Source organism: Prinia subflava, chromosome 3 (genome assembly GCF_021018805.1).
Source record: "Prinia subflava isolate CZ2003 ecotype Zambia chromosome 3, Cam_Psub_1.2, whole genome shotgun sequence".
Taxonomy (NCBI): domain Eukaryota; kingdom Metazoa; phylum Chordata; class Aves; order Passeriformes; family Cisticolidae; genus Prinia; species Prinia subflava.
In genome coordinates, this window is record NC_086249.1 from 22,155,277 (window position 1) to 22,174,298 (window position 19,022).

Genomic DNA, 19,022 nt, shown 5'->3' on the forward strand with positions numbered 1-19,022 from the left:
GCTGGGGCATATTGTCCTGCACAAAGGAGAACAGAATGCAATGGGTAACTTCTTAATTACACGGTCTATCAGATGCAATGTTCTCCCCAGCAGCAAAATGTCCATTGACTTTTACAAGGTATGGCTGGGCAGAGGCAATTCATAGCAGTAACTGTCCTAATCCATGGAGGGAAAAGTCTTCCTTCTCTGATTACCCAAAGCTTGGGCCTTGTCCATTCTTAACTAAGAGAGTAGGAATTCCACTTTTGACATAAACTTGAGTAGAACAGACCTCTAGAACAGCAAGTACTGGAAAAATGCTGATGTAGTCATAGACAGCTCTCAGACAACAGCAGGTCATATATTGGTGGGTGTTCTGGGCTGAGTTCAGCCTTAGGAGTACTACCCAAACCCTCACCATTTTGTAGCAAATGCTCCATGTTCAAATGCTCCATGTCTCAAAAGCTATGAAATAAAGCAAAGAAAAAAGTCATAAAATAGGAACTAAGTCTAAATGCTGAATGCTGTTTTCCACATCACGTTGGGATGTCATAGGTTATCCCTTTAACTGTGACAGGAAACATTTGGGCCACAGCATGTATAAACACAAATGCCCCAAACACAGGCAGTGTGATGGTGAGTGGGAGTCTATTATGCAGAATTCGTGATTCCCTAACTTAGGCTCCATATGACCGCTGCAGGATATGCACTACAATCTGATCTCAGTGTTTGTCACTTGTCAAAAAATTGAGAACAAAGAGCCAATTAGCTGTGGCTTGTTTTCTTTTATTTTGCTGGAAATAAAAGCTGAGCTATCATACAGAAAGAATTCCTGGTGTGTGTACGAGGCAGGAGAAGGAAAAAAACAATAAACAAACATTTTTACAAAAACTCAGATCATTGGACTTGCAAAATAAGGACAGCTGGGATGCATAATCAAGAGCATTAGAAAAAAATTTATTTTATACAACAAAAACTTTCCTATTCCGGCTCTTGTTCTTTCAATATACAGTATAACCACTAACTTGTACTGCAAATCTGCACAGGTTTTAAAGGCAGCTTAGCTGCAGTGGGACTGGTTTCAGAGGCTGTCTGAAAGGCATGGACTGTCACATAGTGGCCAGGTGCTTTTCAACCATTAAGATGACAGCATTTGGTTGGAGATGATGATAATAGAGTGTTTTGTGACAATGGAATTGATTGCTCCTCCCCACCCTGTTCTGCAGTAGGTACAGAGACACTGGAGACACATCACCAGCAATCGAGTGCCTCTGCAGTGAAACCCATCGCAGATGCCCAAGATACAGCACTGCAAGATAAAAAAGGACCACCTGGCTTCCTAATCTCATCTCCTGGGTAACCCAGTCCACCACGTTTCACTCCACTGAACAGTAAACCAAAAGTTTTGAATACAAACTCGGGGGGGAGGGGGGAAGAGAAAAAAAAAAAAGGAAAGACTATTTGAACCAATTGCAAAGACAGAGAAAATCTGGAGGGGTGGAGTAGAATTACTGATATTGGAATGTAATTACAACAGAGAAGTCAATATCCACACACTACAAAGATGACAGAGATCTTTAAGGGACCACAAAGAAGTGGTCAAGGTTTTGGTTTGTGCCTCAGTTAAAGAGAGCCCTCCATACTGTGTCACAGCACTGACTGCTTACTAAAACTGATCATTCAGGAAGTACCAGCAACAATCTAAGCAAGATCCACAGAGTTCCTGCGAGGTTTCCAATTCAAGGATGGATCCAGTCCAAAATCTGATAGCATCAAAGCAGGTAATACATTACTAGTTTATTAGGACAGCCTGGTGTAACTCAAATACATAAATACTGTTGCTTAGGTGAAGGAGGCAGCATTTAGCAAATTGCTTAACACCCTGCACACAAAAAAGTAATTAGCAAATTCATTTTCATCCTGATCTAAAATCTAGAAATGTTAAGGAATATATTTGTGTAATAATGTCTTGTGTAAGGAATTAGATAATACCTATAGTAACTACTACAAGAACACAACTCTTCCCATTCCTACTGATAGTGAGGGGAATATTTTATTACTGACATATCCAGTGAGTCCTCTCACTCCTTTTTTAGGCTCTATATTGAATGAGGAAAATCTGCTGCTTTTTCTATCACATCTCTTTGTCTTTCAATGCACTGTTCATGAACTACTGAAGCTTATTATGTTTAAATAACAAAATAATGGAAACCAAGAGAGTGATTCTGTACAAACACAGATTAAAGTTCTTTACCTAGAGCTGTGCTTAGGTCACTCCCAAGGGAGGCTGAAGGGAACAGTCTGCGTGCATAGGGGAAAACACATTTCATAGCGTAAGACAAGTGCCTTTTACACTGCTGCCTTTTAAGGAGCAATGGGAATCAAGCGATGTTGATTTCTAAGAAAAAACAAAATCCAAATTTGGTTTAGAACACAAACAGAGATAATTAAAGCCCTTGCTCTAACAGGAAGCTGTATCAGAAAACAACTTCGCACTTTTGAGGACGCACACTGTGTTTCTTGTTATGCCAATTTATTTTAATTAATCAGAAAAACATTCATTTGAGGTATTAGCAATGCTGGTGCTTAGTCTGTCATTCTGCCTCCACTCTATAAATACCCAGAATGGCTATTCCAAAGCAGAGCACATCTGGTGCAAGGAGGAATCTCTCCTTCTGGCACATCAGGGGGCCAAATCTTTGTCCTTCCACTCATCTGGAGTAAAGCTGAGCTGTGCTGGAGTTCACCACCACACAGAAATACAATTTAACCCTTAGTGGAGTGTGGTGCTCATGGCACTGCAGGAGCCCATTCGTGCTTGCCAGGGAGGAAATCTGACAAACCACAGCACCTCCCAACAGGCAACCTGTGACTTTGATTTAACCCTGGCGTGTCACACATGGTGAGAGCAGGCCCAAAGCCCCTCTGGGAGACAGAAGGAAAGCTGGCAGTATGGCAAGGCTGGAAGGACCAAACAACTTGGACTGCACCCAGGTGATACTCCTGGAATACAAAGGGTAGATGAGATGTTCCCAGACCATTAAAGACAAAAAGGAACCAGAGGATGACTCAGTCTCCTTTCATGCTTCTCTACAACACCTTTCATTTCTGAAATCATCACTGAGTTTCTGAAAATCTGCATCAGAAGATGCTCCTCGCCAACATATGAAAAATACCATTTTCCATGTTCCTCTTTGCATTCCTCATTCGAATAATGGCAACAACTGACCTCTCCTCACCAGCTCTTGTCCCCTGCCTTGTCAAGCCAACCCAAAAGCATTGGGTAAACTTTCTCCAAAAACAGGCAGACATCCCAAAACACATCTGACTGACATGATTTCTTAAAAATTTCTAAAATTTAAAAAGGTGATTAATTTTGATAATATTTAAGTAGTTTTCATTATTAAAATTATTATTAAGATCTATTTCAATAGCATGTTTTGGATCTTTTTCCTTTTTTGTTTGTTTCTCTGTACCTGTGCCATACACAAACCTTTAAAAATAAAAGAAAGAGCACTAGAAACTTTATTTTATTTTTCTTTTAGTGGAACTGAAGTTAATGGGTAATTGAAAAGTTCATGGGGCTGACGTAACAAAATAAACACCAAATGTTTCTAGAGGCAGCAAAAACAAATGCAGGATTTGCCCTGACACACGCAGGAAAAAAGTGCTTCCAATATCACCAGTAGTATCTCCTAACTGGTACTGTTTGTCTTACCAGAAACATTAGAGGCTGGTGGGAAAAAAAGCAGCTTTGACAGTTGCATGGCAACAAGAAAAAGAGAAGAGGGATGCTCCCTGAGGATGAGTGTGGCACAAACAGGGAGCAGACAGTAACTTGGCTCCAGCTGAGCTTGCTGGGTGAGCCCAGCCTGACCTTAGACCAGCTATAATCCAGCAGGCAGCGATTCCCACTGCAGGACTCTGGCCAGCTCTCTGCCAGAGCCTCTCGCGTGCAACGGGGCCAGCTTTTAGCATCCAAATGGTATGAAAGCTCTCAGGATAAATAAACCAGAAGACCAGCTCAAACAGTGTGTGTGAAATGGCAGCAGCAAGCAAGGCCCCCAGCCCAGGCAGCTGCAGCACTCAAGCAGTTCTGCAACACAGCATTTTGGGAGCTGCTGTACACTATAGGCTGAGACCAAGAAGGGAAACATCCCAAACTCACAGTGTGACAGCCCACAGCTTCATCCAGAGGAAAGCCAGCCCTTCCACGAGACACTTAATAAAGAGACCTGAAAATAAACTGAGCTTGCATATTTTGCTCACCTTAAACTCCTGCTAAAGTGATTGAGGTTGAGCCCTAAGTCCCACTCAACTGCTGATTTACTCAGAGAAGCATTCTCCTGTTAACACACGGAAAACTATCCCTTGTAACCTCCACAACTACCATATGCTGCTACGACAGTGCCTACAGTGTCACAGCGTAGTGCCTTTTGTACATTATAACCACTACCATTTAGGGCAGTTTATCATATAATAAAAATTACAATATTTTAATAGAAGGAAAAAAATCTAATTAATTATCTAATTAATAATGTTAAAACTAATGAAGAGTCTTTTTTTAATTACAAATCAGTGAAGACTGGGCAACTACAGAAGTGTAACCAAGGAGAAAAATTTGCCCTTAACCTTTCATCCTCTTTCACAATATTTTTTTTCTCTTCAATTTTTAACCTTTTCTGTCACCACCAGCACTAAAAGCTGTGCGTTTTTTCCCCTTTTGCTGGAAGAACAAACAAACAGTTGCCATTTCAGTCAAAGCAATGTTATTCTTTAGCTGGCTGGCACTGGTTTCAGCTCACAGGGCGGTCAGTTCCTCTGGCTCTCATCCAGCAAGCTGAATAAACCAGTCTGGCAGTAAGCACATCTCTGTTTGGGCTCAGAAATCAGTGCTTCAGACCTGTTTCCAACCTGAGAGCTTCCAATTTACAGCACTCCAACACCGCAGGAAGTACACCAAGCCAATCTGAAACTCAAATATATTTGAAACAAAGCTTTCTTCCATGCCTTTAGGTCTTTTTCTACACTCTTCTTCCTTCTCTCTTTAATGTTTGCAGGTTGGAATTTAGTGCTCTTTTTTCTGCCAGAAGTTTGGCCTTTGCAACAAATAACTTCATCCAAGTGTGCCATTTCCTCCAAAATGCACAGCAGTGGCAGAAATCACAGACAGATCATTATCATCTTTGCTCTGTTTCTTGCTCCCCTCCTTTTGTATGGAGCACTGTGAGAGTCACAAAGAACTTTTCTGAAATTACAAAACTCTTTTTTTCTAGACATGTAGTCGCCCAGTTCAAGACTTTTGACTCTCAGAGCACAAAATGGAAAACACAAGAAAACTTGTAATACAAGAGAAACTGTGGTTCAGCAAGTGCAAAGACAAGCTGTAAGGATTGTAAGTGCAGAACTAGGCACTCTAGACTCCTCTTATGCTCCACTCTCTGTCAGAACAACACTAACAGCAGAATTCCACTTTACTGGGGTAAGGTACAGTCCTTATGAGAAGGGCAGGAGATGTGAATGCAAAGGTTGAGAAATTGTATTGTGTGCTGTGTTTCAGTGCTCAGGTTATTATTTTCTCATTCCTCCTCTCACTTTTCACACCATTAAAATTCCCCCTCAGACACCAGCCTCAAAGTGAACAAACAAACATGCATTGTTCTCTCTGCAAACCCACCGCGCTCACACGGCTGCTGCTGAAGCTGCAGTGACACTTGAGCTGGGGAGCACAAACCACTTGGGCAGCTCACAGGAGGAATGCCAGAGTGACAGATAAAGTACAAAACTAATCCACACGTTGTGTTTCTGCTGCACAGGTGTGTTCAGGGATTATCCTTCTGCCACACAAGTCACTTACGCCAATCTCTAAAGAGCCTTTCTCTTTCCTTCTGTTTCTTGGTTTATACAAAGTAAGTTTTCCATGGCTACTGTGCCGAATCCCTTCCAGGGAAATTATTTTGTAAAACTTCAAACATTACCTCTTGTACACAATAATTTATCAATCATTGTAGCATGTTACAAGGCTACATCCTACTCTCTCAGCATCTCAGCAGATGAAAGTTATCCACATTCTTTGAAAGAATCTTAAATACTACTTCTTTGCTCTGCAAAGAACAATTTGGGAAAAAATTAAAGTTTCAAGATCACCTCTAAGTTCTGCACATAAACATTATTCTAAGTAAAGATGGAGACAAGCAGTGAAAAAGATGCAAGAACCTGAGACATGTTTGAAGCCCTCAGACAAAAGTTAGCACATACAAATTCCCATTTAGAAGCAGAAGTAATTTGGAGAAGTTCTACTTAATGGATGGCACAGCAAATATGGGTTCTGGTTTCCAACAAAAAGTGACACGCAGTAAAATATTTAGGCAATCTCTTGAGGACTATGTAGCATTTCATAAATTAAAGGGCTTTAGTTAGCTTTCCACGTGACAGCAACCAACCCACAGTTCAGTCAGAGGAGAACTGTTTGTGTTTTATCCCAAGATGGATTGGACAAACTTGGCAGAAACTGACACTGATATAAACGGCTCTAGAGTTTTTACAGAGAAGAAATGGAAGACAAAGCAAACTGTTTTTAACTGAAGCTACCGCAATATTGTCCAGAAGCCGAAATTCTCTGTTCCGAACTCCTGTGATGAAACACTGGGATGTAATTTTCAAATAGGTAACCAAACTGCCTTTCTAAATTCCACCACGATGTTTAAAAATCGTTTAGCTCTCATTCCAATTGTGTCAGGTGTGTCTGTGTAGCTTTGGGAGAAAACAGGGTGTACTGGTTGCTAAAGAAATGGGAGAGTAAGGGGATGTGTATCCTGCCGTGGTGGTATCGCAGAATGCCTGGTGACCTCGGGCTAGCCAGTTGTGACCTCCGTAAAACAGAGATAATCACACTTATCTGATTCAAGGGGGTACCAGGAGACCTACTGTTTCCTAATTGTTTAGAGATGTACATGGGAAAGGCACAATATATAGTTACATGGGTTAGGTTTCTGCAAATATCTACTGGTGACACAATAGATTTTACCCATCTGTGTAAAAGTGTCAAGTACTGCTATTATTTTGACCTCATTGATAAAGAAAGGATGGGTGGTCTGGTAGATTGAAGCACATTTTGGCTGGAAGCTATTACCCTTTGAGACGACCTCTTGTTTCAAGTTTCATTGGTGCATCAGAAAAGTTACAGGCAGCAACAGTAAGGGTTTCTGTAATTCATGCTACAAAAACACTCAAATCTGCTTTATCTCCTCTGACATGCTACTCCTCTGTACTAGTCCTAGTGATATTTTTCCTAATCAAGCATACGTTGATAGCAGGAAGCAATGTCACTTCTTTCTGGTTTTAGCTGACCTGTCTTTGGGTACTCACTGTATGTGAAGCTATACCAAGCTAAATTGTCTCCCAATATTAGAGAGGTGAAGAAAAACTGACTGCAATGCTAAGAAGGGCATCAAAAATGATTGTAGTTTAAGAGGAAGACTGATTTTAAAACAAGATATCCACATTGAGGTAAAATGTAGATCCTTCTGATAATTTCATGTAGCCATTCAGTTTTAAGGAGAGAAGTTTTTTAAGGTGATTTGGGCAGGATTTATGTAAACTGAGTAGCAAGGAAAAAAAAGATGATTTACATTAAAACAGCACAAGCAACCATCAAGTAGCAGTAGTTTTACTGCTGAAATGTGACTCTGGAGAATTTTTACAAAATCTCCACACTTGGTCAGGCAGAGTAAGGCAAGAAAAGGGCCAGTGTGAAAGTATTAGTTTCAACCCAGAGTAATCCATGCTGATTTCTATTTCACCAGAAAAATTTTACACCAGAAATATCCATACAGAATGCAAATACTGGCACCTCTGTCTAAAGTGCTCATTTACCACCAAGTGCCCTTGTTTGACTCAGTGTGTTTGCAAGGATGAACCACTCTATCATTTGTATCAGTAATGCAACTCCCACCCACATGTGCTTCAACCCCAGACTTGACTAATGCATGAATCTTTATGCTGTGCTCCTTATGAAATGCTGTGTCCTATCACGTTGCCACGATACTGCCGCTAGATTTATGGCTCTAACTAAATCATCCGATCATGCCACTTCTGTGCTGTGCTTCTTCCATTACCACCTAATGTATCAAAAGCATCGATTTTACACTTGCCAGCTTTCCTGCCGGAGCACTCCAAGGTCCTGCAGCACTTTATTACACCCCATGCCCACTCCCAGAGCTGTCATGCTAATGAGCCATGTGTCGCTACTTTAATTTTTCTGAAGCAGGTCACAAAGCTCAATTCTCCTCTCATGTGGGAGAACCTAGAGTCCAATTCCCAAGCCGTCATGGCTGGCTGATTTTGAATAGTGCATATGATGACACAGGCTCTCATCTTACTGGCCTGGCCACCACAACACCCCTTCCCTCCCAAATGTTGAAAGAAATATGACCACTTATGGTTTCAGAATGCTTTTTCCTATTTGCAGCATATTGTACTTACCAAACACCTAATATCCTGAGGTGTCCAAAATGCTGAAATTATAACCTGCTTAACCTCAATAATTCTGAAAGGCAAATTTTTATCTCTACAATAGGGGTCTTATTTAGACCGAAAGAAAATAAAACACAGCATGATTAAGAGACTAAATTGGCAGGACATCTAGAGATTCCCTGAAAATCTAGAGAAATTTAGCACAACAGAAAAAGCTCAGGTCATCCAGAAACGACCAATATATTTTATGACCTGCAAGTATGAATCCCTTCCAACTCCAGGTATTTTATGATTTCTATGAATTTATTGCCTTGCCAGGACATCAGTTAGGAAAGGTAAGAAAGACAGGAGGTTAGAGTAGCAACTTTTAGATTACCCTGAAAGGCATCTGCAACACACGTGCTACATTTCGTAGGGTTAACTTCTGGGTAATGCTGATGTCCTAAGGTGTGAAAGAACACGAACTACGAAGTAATTAATGAGGGCCAGTCCAGCCTCCTTATTTTGACCACTCCTACTAATAAGGCTACTTGTTTGAGACCCTTGATGAGCAAAAGGGGCAGATTTGGGTCTCACTAGCTTTGTTTTAGAATTTTAGATGTCATGTGAACTTGGCAGAAATGCATCAACCATCATTCTGTTAGCAGTTGTTTTCCACATGCATTTGTGTTTTAGTGGTAGACAGTAGTAGATTAAAATATGAGGTCTCTGCCATTTGGCAGAGATTTTCTGGCATCACCATCCCTGGAAGTGTTCAGAAGGTACCTGCATGTGGTACCTGGGAACGTGGTTTATTGGAGACCATGATGGTGCTGGGTTAGTGGTTGGACTTAGTGACCTTAGAGCCTTTTCCAGCCCTAATGACTCTGATACTATGAAGTAACATGGAATCACGTGGCCCATGTGTAACACACATCTTTTGGCCCACCACTGTTGTCTTTAGTGAATGCCTGCATATTTTCATGCTACTTTGACATGCCAATATTAGCTGACCTCTTGTAAACAGAAATACCACACACTACATCTGAATTTTATCACCTTCTGTCACACAATATTGCATTTTATCTTTTGCTACATTTTCTCTGCTTTATATGGAAAAGCCTGAACTACTAGGCTGCCATTAACAGACTTCATTATGACACGGAAAGAGAAAAAAAATCTATTTAATCTGTCCTGTTAAAAGTGAGGGCAGACTGTGAAGATGTGTTACAAAAGGACTGCCTCACCATCCCTTACCTCCAAAGACCCAGGACATGTTAAAAGCTAGCGGTAAAGCCCTGAGACACTGTGGATTTATCAGCTGAACTGAGAGAGGGAGTACAACAATATTTTTCATTTTCAATCTGAAATTAGGAATATGAAAATCTCCAGAACTTCTCAGGAGCAAACAAACAATAGTGATTATCTCTCATTTTATTTATGTATGAGTCAAGCACCAGCATTTAGGTCACTTGGCCAAGGCCACCAACTGTTACCAGTCACCAGTTTTTGACTGGTGTTGACTCCAGATTTTCAAGCACTACTTACTACAGAATACAGACCTTGCAGTCGTAGAGTTTGACCTAAGCCAATCATGCATTTAAAGCACTATGCCAGCTATTCCATCTCTTTTGGGGACTTTTTTCTCAATTCACAGAGCAGGACTTAAAAACAAACAAAACTTTTAACCCTTCAAATTCTGGTGTTTTCCAGACTGCCATCAAAATGAGTTTTTATGTTGGGTGTGTACACCGGGCCTTGTAGTCCTCAAAAACTTAACCCAATTGACTCTTAAAGAACTATGAGAGTCTTTCATATAAAGCTCTTAATTTCAAAGTTTTCTTCTGTGCCATAACTGCCTGTCACATCAGCTTTACCACCAAGCATGGGCACTATGGGCTTGGTCCTGCTGTTAAGACACAAGGTTGAGGACTGCCCTCCCTTGAACAAATACCCTACTGCCTTGCACCCAGGTGCACATGGGAAGCAACTTCAAAGGACACACCATGGCTCATACACACACAGCAAGAAGCTGCACGATCCTCTCATGTATCATTTTAAGTATCATTTTTCAGAAAAATCATGCTGGATCCACAGAAAACACTTCTTCCTCTGAATTACTCCCTGAAATCTTTTTTAACCTGATCCTTTTCCTTCTACTCATAGCCTCAAAAGCTTCCACCCAAAATACCTAAAGCTATCATCGCTTTAGCTGAAGAATTTGTTGGGGTCACATGATGGTTTGAAAGCTGTGGTTGAGATTAATAGTGTGCTACAATAAACACAGTGAATAATGCAAAGCACAGAAACGATGGAGGAGGAAGTGGGGGATGCATCTTCTGAGGCTATGCAGTTATTGGATGTTTAGATTGAAAGAACACACAGGTCAGAGTGAGACTTCTGGCATCTTCTCCCATACAAATTAATCACCGGTTCACAGTGACCAGCAAATTTCAGCTTATAAATAAAGTTCAAAGCCCCCAGGTCCTCATTTAAAAATGGAGACATATGGCTTGCAAACAGCTAATGGAACAAGCCTTCCCAAAGTTTGAGCTCATTCCCAACTGAGAGATCCATTTCACAGTAATAACACAACGCAGCCATGAGTACATGAGCTTCAGACTTCCTTCCTGTATTTTATAATACTCTGCGCTTCCACAGCAGCTTTTATCTGGAGAGTGGAAAAAGTTCTGATGAACATCAGTTACGACTTTTCAAAGTGTAGAAGGCACTGTGGGAACTGAGAACATAACAGACTCTCAGCCATACAGGCTTCAGCTCAGAGATGATACATGCCCAGAAACAAAAAGTCCAATGTTGTGCACACAAAATTCTGAAAAGATTTAGGAAAAAGATTAGCTTACTCTCTGAAACCTGATGTCTGAAAGTTTGGAGCCACAGGTCCCTTCTTGCCTACTTGTTCACCATAGTGTAAACTATGTCTAGCTCCAGTAATATCATCCAGATAAGGAAACAGTTCAGGAGGATACCAAATCCTAAGGTTTGCTATATCTCTCACATGCAACTGAAAAAACTGAGGTTTTGTATCTGAGAAGCCTGTGGCAGAAATCAGAAGGCTGAATTCCTAGTACTTACTCCAGTGTCTGGACAACTCTGCCTTCAATGTTTTGCTCTTCTAAAGCTGCCCTGAAAGCATTTTTTCCACACAGGATCTACTGCTTTGGGGGCTTTGTTTCATGTTAGTCACAAATCTCTCAGTATAACCTGAGGTAGACCAAAACACTGGCAGTCCTGCAGTGAAAAAGCATCTAATGGGCCATAAATTAATGTTTCATTTCCTTTAATAGTGTAATGAATAATTCCTTCTTCAGAGCATGATTTTGTTATACGTTTGATAGTTACACTATAAAGAAAGAAACAGGGTTTTTTAACGTCAAAAAAGATCAAAGCCAGAACACTGCTTTTTTTGTTTGTGGTCTTGTAGCTTGACTCTTCAAACAGTTTTTTCTCCCCAATTTTGTAAAAAGGTAAAAAAATCCATCTCAGATGAGACCTTGCACAGCTTGTCAAATTTCAACCCACAGTGAAATTTTTTTTGCAGATATAAACCCCTGAAAGTAGGGGTTTCTAATGGAAATGCTGACATAACCTTAACTATACCAATGCTGCCGTAACGCTCAGGTTACCAGGAATATTTCTGCTGCCAATTCTGTTTAACAAGTCTGAATGCATATAATTTGTTCCAGTTGTCTTTCCTTGGAGTGGGGCTCCTTTGTGCACACTTTCCAATGTGGTTTGCATTAAAAGAAAGAAAAAAACCCTCCTACTCCTATGTAAATTCATATACACATTGATATGGCTTTATCACAGCTAAAAAGCTATAAATCTGCTTTAACTGATTCAGTGTGTTCCCTGGCCTGGAAAGGTGACTTGCTTCATTGCTGCCCTTTGCTGAATGTGACAATCATAACCTCGCTTTATCCTTTCTGAGATATTTATTCCCTGCAAAAAAACCTCCCAAAAGTCCCCAACCTGCCTCTCTGTGTATTCATATTATCCTCTCCTGACCTAACGTCCCTCTGTCAGAGCCAAAAAGATTTGAGCTGGGTCAGGATGTGACCCTGGCTATGCTAGGAATCTAATCCAAATGCCTCTCACCGATACCAGCAATAAGAATCTAGTCCAATAAGCAGACGATTTGCTTCTCACCTTGGGTTCATCCTGAAGCCAAACACCTGGCAGGTCAAACAAATATTCTCAGGATGCAAAGCAAATTCATGAGGCAAGAGCTTAAGGGACAGCAAGGTAAGTGGGCACTTCTAGAGCCTCGTGTCCTCTGAAAGATCTGCAGCTCACACACTGACATTCCTCTGATCTTTCCTCCAAGAAGGAAGAGTGAAACAGGAGGAACAAAAACTCAACAGGACAGCTCCACTGCTCAGTGAATAAGAACAGGAATAATTCATGATCTGATCCTTCTCACAGCTGCCAGTTAATAGCTTCTTTCTTGATCTTCAGGGTCTAAGAGGCAATAGCTGATGCTTGGAAACTCAAAACCTCAACCATGTCATCTTTACATCAGAGACAAATTCAGAGGAATGACTGAGAACAAATTTTCAAAAACGTTAGTGAATTTTGGAAGGTTTCAGTGAGTTCGAGTAGACGTCAACTGTGAAAATCAAGGCAAAATCGGCATCTGCCCACAAACCTCTCAGGCTTCTGGGGACCCATAGTCAGACACAGCTCTAGCCACAATGAGTGGAAAAAGAAAAATCCCCTCAGCTTGACTCAAACCCTGGTGGCTTGAAATGTCTATCTAAATTGAAAGCTTATGGTTAATAAGTTTCTTGCTTAGTTTCTGACTGAAATTAAAAGAGAGGAATTAAGGTTACAGTTTCTGAGGCTGAATTCTGAGCACGTTCCCAAATTAGAGGATAAATTAATTGAAAAATTATGTAAAACTGGTTTTCAAAATGTTTTTTTCGAAGCACCTCACCTAATCATCACTACTGTTTAAAAAATATTCTTTTACTAAAGAATATTTTAAAAAGTATTGCTAAACTAAATATCTTTTAAACCTTTCCTCTCCTTAGGATTTTTTTGCTGAATTTCTGTAATGTTGGGGAGGGGAGGAGGGGGAGGAGGGTGATGATGTTAAAAATGTTTTAATAGGAAATGCAGTAACAAAGAATATTTAAAACTTTTTAAAAGACACTTGGAAATTGATTGGCTATATCTTCCAATTCCTGTTTCCCTTCTGTAATTATGAATTACCATTACAAGTAACACTGACTGCTAATGGACTCTGCAAATCTCTGATAAAGAATGCAGAGATTAATTGCTATTCTTACTTAACACACTTGCTTGAGTAGTAAAAAAGAAGCAACAGAAAGCACTATGCAAGGACAAAACACAGCAAGAGAATAGATCCTCTGTTCACAAGCATTTTTGGAAAGAAAAATGAAAGCCTTCCATAAAAGAAAACTGAATTTAATTGGAATTTATTGTTAGTTTTTAGATGAGAAAAATATCAATTATTCAGATTACATTATCAAAGGTTCTTTTGCTCTCCTCAGTCAGATTCCTGAAAATTCTCCACTTCTAAGACACCTCACATGACACTATTCCTTCTTCAAAATCCTTTAATATTCAGTGTCCTTTAGCCTCCCTGCTGCAGTTTGATCTCTCTGTACTCTGTGTCCTGGTGCTGTGAACACCTAACCCTGTGCTTGAGCAGGGCTCCTACAGGACAGCTGCTGTGTCTGGATTTGGAGCAGGAGATGAGAGGAGCGCTGCCTGAGGCAGAGCAGGCTGATGCTGCATTCGGCCGGTGGGGCCGGGCTGCGGGATGAGTGTGAGAACAGGCGTCGCTGTGCGGCAGACTGCAGCGCCAACCGCATCTCGGGTACAAACCAGAGAAACACGGGGCGCCCACACACAGATTAAAAACTTCCCGCAGAAAGTGCCCTGGGTTTCAAGAGTACTTCCCTCTAGATCCCGAGGAAATCCAGCCATAGGAGCAGCAGTAGCAGATGAGCTGGTCAGTTACTCACTGTAAATTGCCAGAAATGCACCATTTACATAAAATTGAACTATTTGACAAAAAAAAAGACTATAGGAGTCCTCAGTAGCCTTTTTATGAACGATTTATCTTCTTAAATTTGGGCCAAATCATTGAATATAAAAGTGCAAAGTTCCTACTGAAGGATAGGAAAGGGAGGTAAATTACAAACAGTGATTGTATTTAACAGCTCAAGGCTGCTTTTTAAAGATCAAAAAAAAAAAACCTCTAAAGAAAACAGGTTACAATTCAGGAGGCCCAGATTTAGTCAGAAATGAAAATGAAAATCTTAGGGGGAATTTACTGCTTTAAAAGTCCAGCACTCCAAACAAGAAAAAGTGGCAAAAGCAATAAAAGAAACTTCATTAACTCCATGACCATGGATTTTATTGGTCAAGCAGCTCATTCATGCAGATCTTCATGCAGAAGAAGCATGGTGTGGCTGCTGGGGGCAAACTGATCCTGATGTGGTGTATTTTCCACCGAAATCACAGATCATGGAGAAATCACACTCATCTCTCAGGACCTAACCTTAGAATACTTATGTTTGTACTCAACATGGATTTCCCTCCTTGTCCACCGCCAATGTAACCTTTGCCGAGGTAAGGGCTGCACCATCCAAGCTTTAAGCAACTTTTAACCTTTCTCTTGGAATTCAAAGTGTTCAAATACTGAGAATCATGCCTGCCTTCCCCCTCCCCCTCTCTCTCCAGCACCAATGTCACTTTGGGTGACTGGCATCATGACCCTCCACTGCTGCTCCTTCTGTGAAAAATGCCCTTAGGGGTAGAAAAGGTGCAAAGCTGGTTAAGCAAGGGTGAGCAACTGTGAGTTTCTGTAATAGGGATGTATTTGAGGGAGAAACCAAAGAAACTGGGGTACATATATTTAGAGGTGGGTGATAAGACTCCAAACTGCATTAGATCCTTCCCAGAGAGACTTTAGTTGATGTTACCTCCAGTGTTACCAAAGTAAAGTCATTTCTAGGAGCAGAGAGTTGGTTTTAGATATTCTTACAATTTTCTGGTATTGCTTTACTTCTGTTAGAATGAAATAAAATCCATGCTCTGGTCTCAAAAACTGTGTTAGTATTTGAGAATACTAAAATGCCCCAAACCAGAGGTGATTTGGGATTTTGTGGCTCCCATGTGCAGAGGCTGTTCCAAGTGACTACATCCAGCCTTCCTGTCTGCCTGGCAGAATCAGCTTAGAGAAACACACCAGACCCCACCAAACGACAAAAGCACACTTCTCATGGAATGCCTGTTCACTGATGGAGGAGCTGGAAGAAGTCACCCTTTTCAGCTTTGACTATGAGACAACACAGCCAATGTTCTCAAAGGAATTTGGATGTCAGTTTTCCACAGATTCCATATATCTTTCCAAATCTGTTCTTTGTCACTCTTTACAACAGCCATTTCCTTACCTCAGATTTGCTGTGCTGGGCAGAGATGTACCTGCTCATGTCCCCATTGCCACAGTTGTGGATGCTGAAGGGATGTGGACAGCAATGATCACACTGACGTGCTCCTCCTGAACACCATTCCCTAAAAGTGCTTGAATTTTTTTTAATGTATTTTCAGGTAATTTACTGGTTCAAATGGAAGAAGCTGTCACTAATGAGCTAATTTCCCACATCTACAGCCCTCCTTGGCTAGGGCTCAACCTTTCTCAGCTGGCCAATACCTCCCTACAGCCCCACTTGTTGATGCTTCTTCTCCCATTCCCTTGTCAGGGACTGCATGTCCTGATCCAGCACAGCAGTTTTAAGTTCCTTAATGCAATCAGATTAAAGATTGGATGCCTTCAGACTGTTCTGGTTCCTACTGAGTCCTACACATACATACCTACACACCAGTATGCATAAGAAACCTGAAAAACTAATTAGTGTTTCTTAATGTCCACCAAGATACCATAAGACCCCAAAAAGTCGACTTTCCAAATAGTGCCGAAGTCTGAAAATCAGGAAATTTTAAGGTGTCTGAACAGAAACATCCTGAGATGTTTCAGAGAGACAGCTCTGTTTAGTCTGCAGAAGTGAAGGCGTGTGACCTTTTGATGCTTAAAGGGGGATTATGAGGAAGATGGAGAGAGACTTCATACAACTGCTTGTACTCACAGGACAAGGGATAATGGTTTTTAACAAAAAGAGTATAGATTTAAATGTCATATCAGGAAGGAATTATTTATTCTGAGAGTGATAAAGCACTAGCACAGGTTGCCCAGAGAAACTGTGGCTGTCCCATCCCTGGAAGTGTTCAAGGCCAGGTTGGATGGGGCTTGGAGCAACCTGGTCTAGTGGAAGGGGTTCCTGCCCATGGCAGGGGGTTGGAACAAGGTGATGATTAAAGGTCCTTCCAATCCAAAACGTTATTAGGATTCTACGAAATGGAGATATTCACACCTTAGTTACACTGGGTAATTTTAGTAAAGTAAAAAGCCTTCTGGACTTGTCACTTTTCCTTAAAATTATGTACCTGCTGATATTATAGGTACAATAAAAATTTGGACTTTCAGTGTTCTAAATTACTTAGAAATAAACAAAATCAAACAATGGTCTGTAATGCATCTTAACATAAAACTCAAAGCCCTAAAAGATGCCCGTGTATTTATATACATATTAGCTCGTTCCAGCCTGCATTTGAAAGTTTAGGTGGACATTTTTCTTGAAGTGTAAAAATAATATTACAGACAATATTACCTTTCTGGAATGAAAGGGGCTTAGATAAAGAATAGCCTACTGTATCTTCAAAAAGTAGCATGTTTCTTAAGTTCCATGTGCATTATATTTGCAATTTACATGGGGATTTGTAACAGCGGTGCTGCTCCCTGGGTGTTACTTACTTTGGATGGACTTCTCTAAGGCTGAGTTTACACAGCTGTGGTAGGAAAACCTAGCCACAATCAATTAAAAAGTGCAACACAAATCCTTTAGACAGCATTCTCAGGCTGTCCTGCTGTTGAGACAGCTACTATTCTCCGAGAACGAGTGCTCTAACTGTATTAAACTTAGTCCTAACCAAAATAAGCTTTTACTAATTTTCACCATTTAAGGAACATAAAGACCTGCCTTTGTCATTTAAAATTTAAGCTGACTAAGCCTCATAGAAACAGAACGTTAAAGAACTAAAGCAATTAAATCCATTTACAGAGGTCAGAAGAGTCTCCGGGTTTTAGACATGATGGGCTTGTATGGTCTGTGCTTGTCATTCACGTGAACTTTCACATTATGGGTTGATAGGTGGCAAAATAAGTCACCTTTGTTTTCCTCTTGATAGCAGAGTGACGCTGAGCTGATCCTGGCAGGTCACCAGTGTCCTGGCATTACCTGCACTTCTCATTACTAAACAACTAGAATAAGCAGGCAAATGAGACCCCAGACACCCTGTCTTTGTGTGGGACATATTTATTACCAACCTACTGAATCCTGCACACAAAGAAGGCCTTGGGGAATGTAGTATGTCTACAAGCTGATGCAAAAAGCACTCAGAAGAGGGAAAAAAAAAAGAGGATAAATAAGCAGGCAGCTGAAAAGCCTGAGGTCTAACTAACTCACCAGCACATTGATAATACAATAATTGGCCAACCTGCTGTGGACTCTGAACAAGGCTTTTTTTTGTTTTTCAGCTAATTAGTAAAAGAAGAGATTAAGGTTTTTAATTTTGCTTGCTCTTTCTTCCTGCTTTTTACCTGTAGAGTGTGCACGTATGTGAACATATGTATTTCCTAAATGAGCAAAGACAAAGTACATACATATACATTACGATGTGGAAAACATGAGGTGGAGTGTGAGTTTGGTTTTATTTCCAACAAGAGGGTCATGGACATTATTTCAGATTTCCATGTTCTGTGACTGCAAGCAGTCAGATGTGTGTGTGTGTGTGTGTGTGTGTGTGCGTGTGTGTGTGTTACAGGGTGGGAGGGGAAGGGGGAGGCTGAACAGAGGATATGAATTTTAATCAGTTTCCTGAATGAATACAACACTGTATTTCCCCCTACTCTCCTCAGGATGACAATTCATAGGAGATAACTTTCTCCTTTGAAAAACCTTGAAGGGAAAGTTTATTTTTTACCATAACAAATGCAACAAAAGAAGAGGGAAGCTGGGAAAGGGGGAGGGCAGACAAATTAAATGTCAAACTTTCTTTCCTTACTTGAAGATAACAGCATACTAGGGAACCTTCTTAGAAGCTTAACATAAATGCAGTTAAGCTGTTGCCAGCTGCAGTAAACCTCTCTCTCACCTTTCTCTCTCTCTTTCAAGAGATCTTTGAATGCCTTCTCCTTCATCATAAATCAGACCTGTGAGCAATTATCACTCAAGCCGGATGGCAGCGGCCTGAGTGGCCACTGCTATTCCACTGCTGTAATCTGCACTTCGTCAGGTTACACTACCCTTGATGAAATTTAACATTTCTTTGCCAATGAGCGTTACCTCTCCATTTATGACTCACTGTCTTTGCAGCAGAGAACTGTAAATTTCATTCCCCTCCTTGTAATTTTCATCATGGACCATCCAGCGGTGCTGAGCATCCTCAGCAGCCCATCGGGGAGTCTCAGAGCATCC

At 40.8% G+C, this 19,022-nt stretch overlaps 1 protein-coding gene across 2 annotated transcripts in view; it reads right to left on the reverse strand.

The window, feature by feature from the left end:
* Positions 1-19,022, reverse strand: part of TENM4 (teneurin transmembrane protein 4) — a 600,742-nt gene that overhangs the window by 242,686 nt on the left and 339,034 nt on the right. The window lies entirely within an intron of this gene.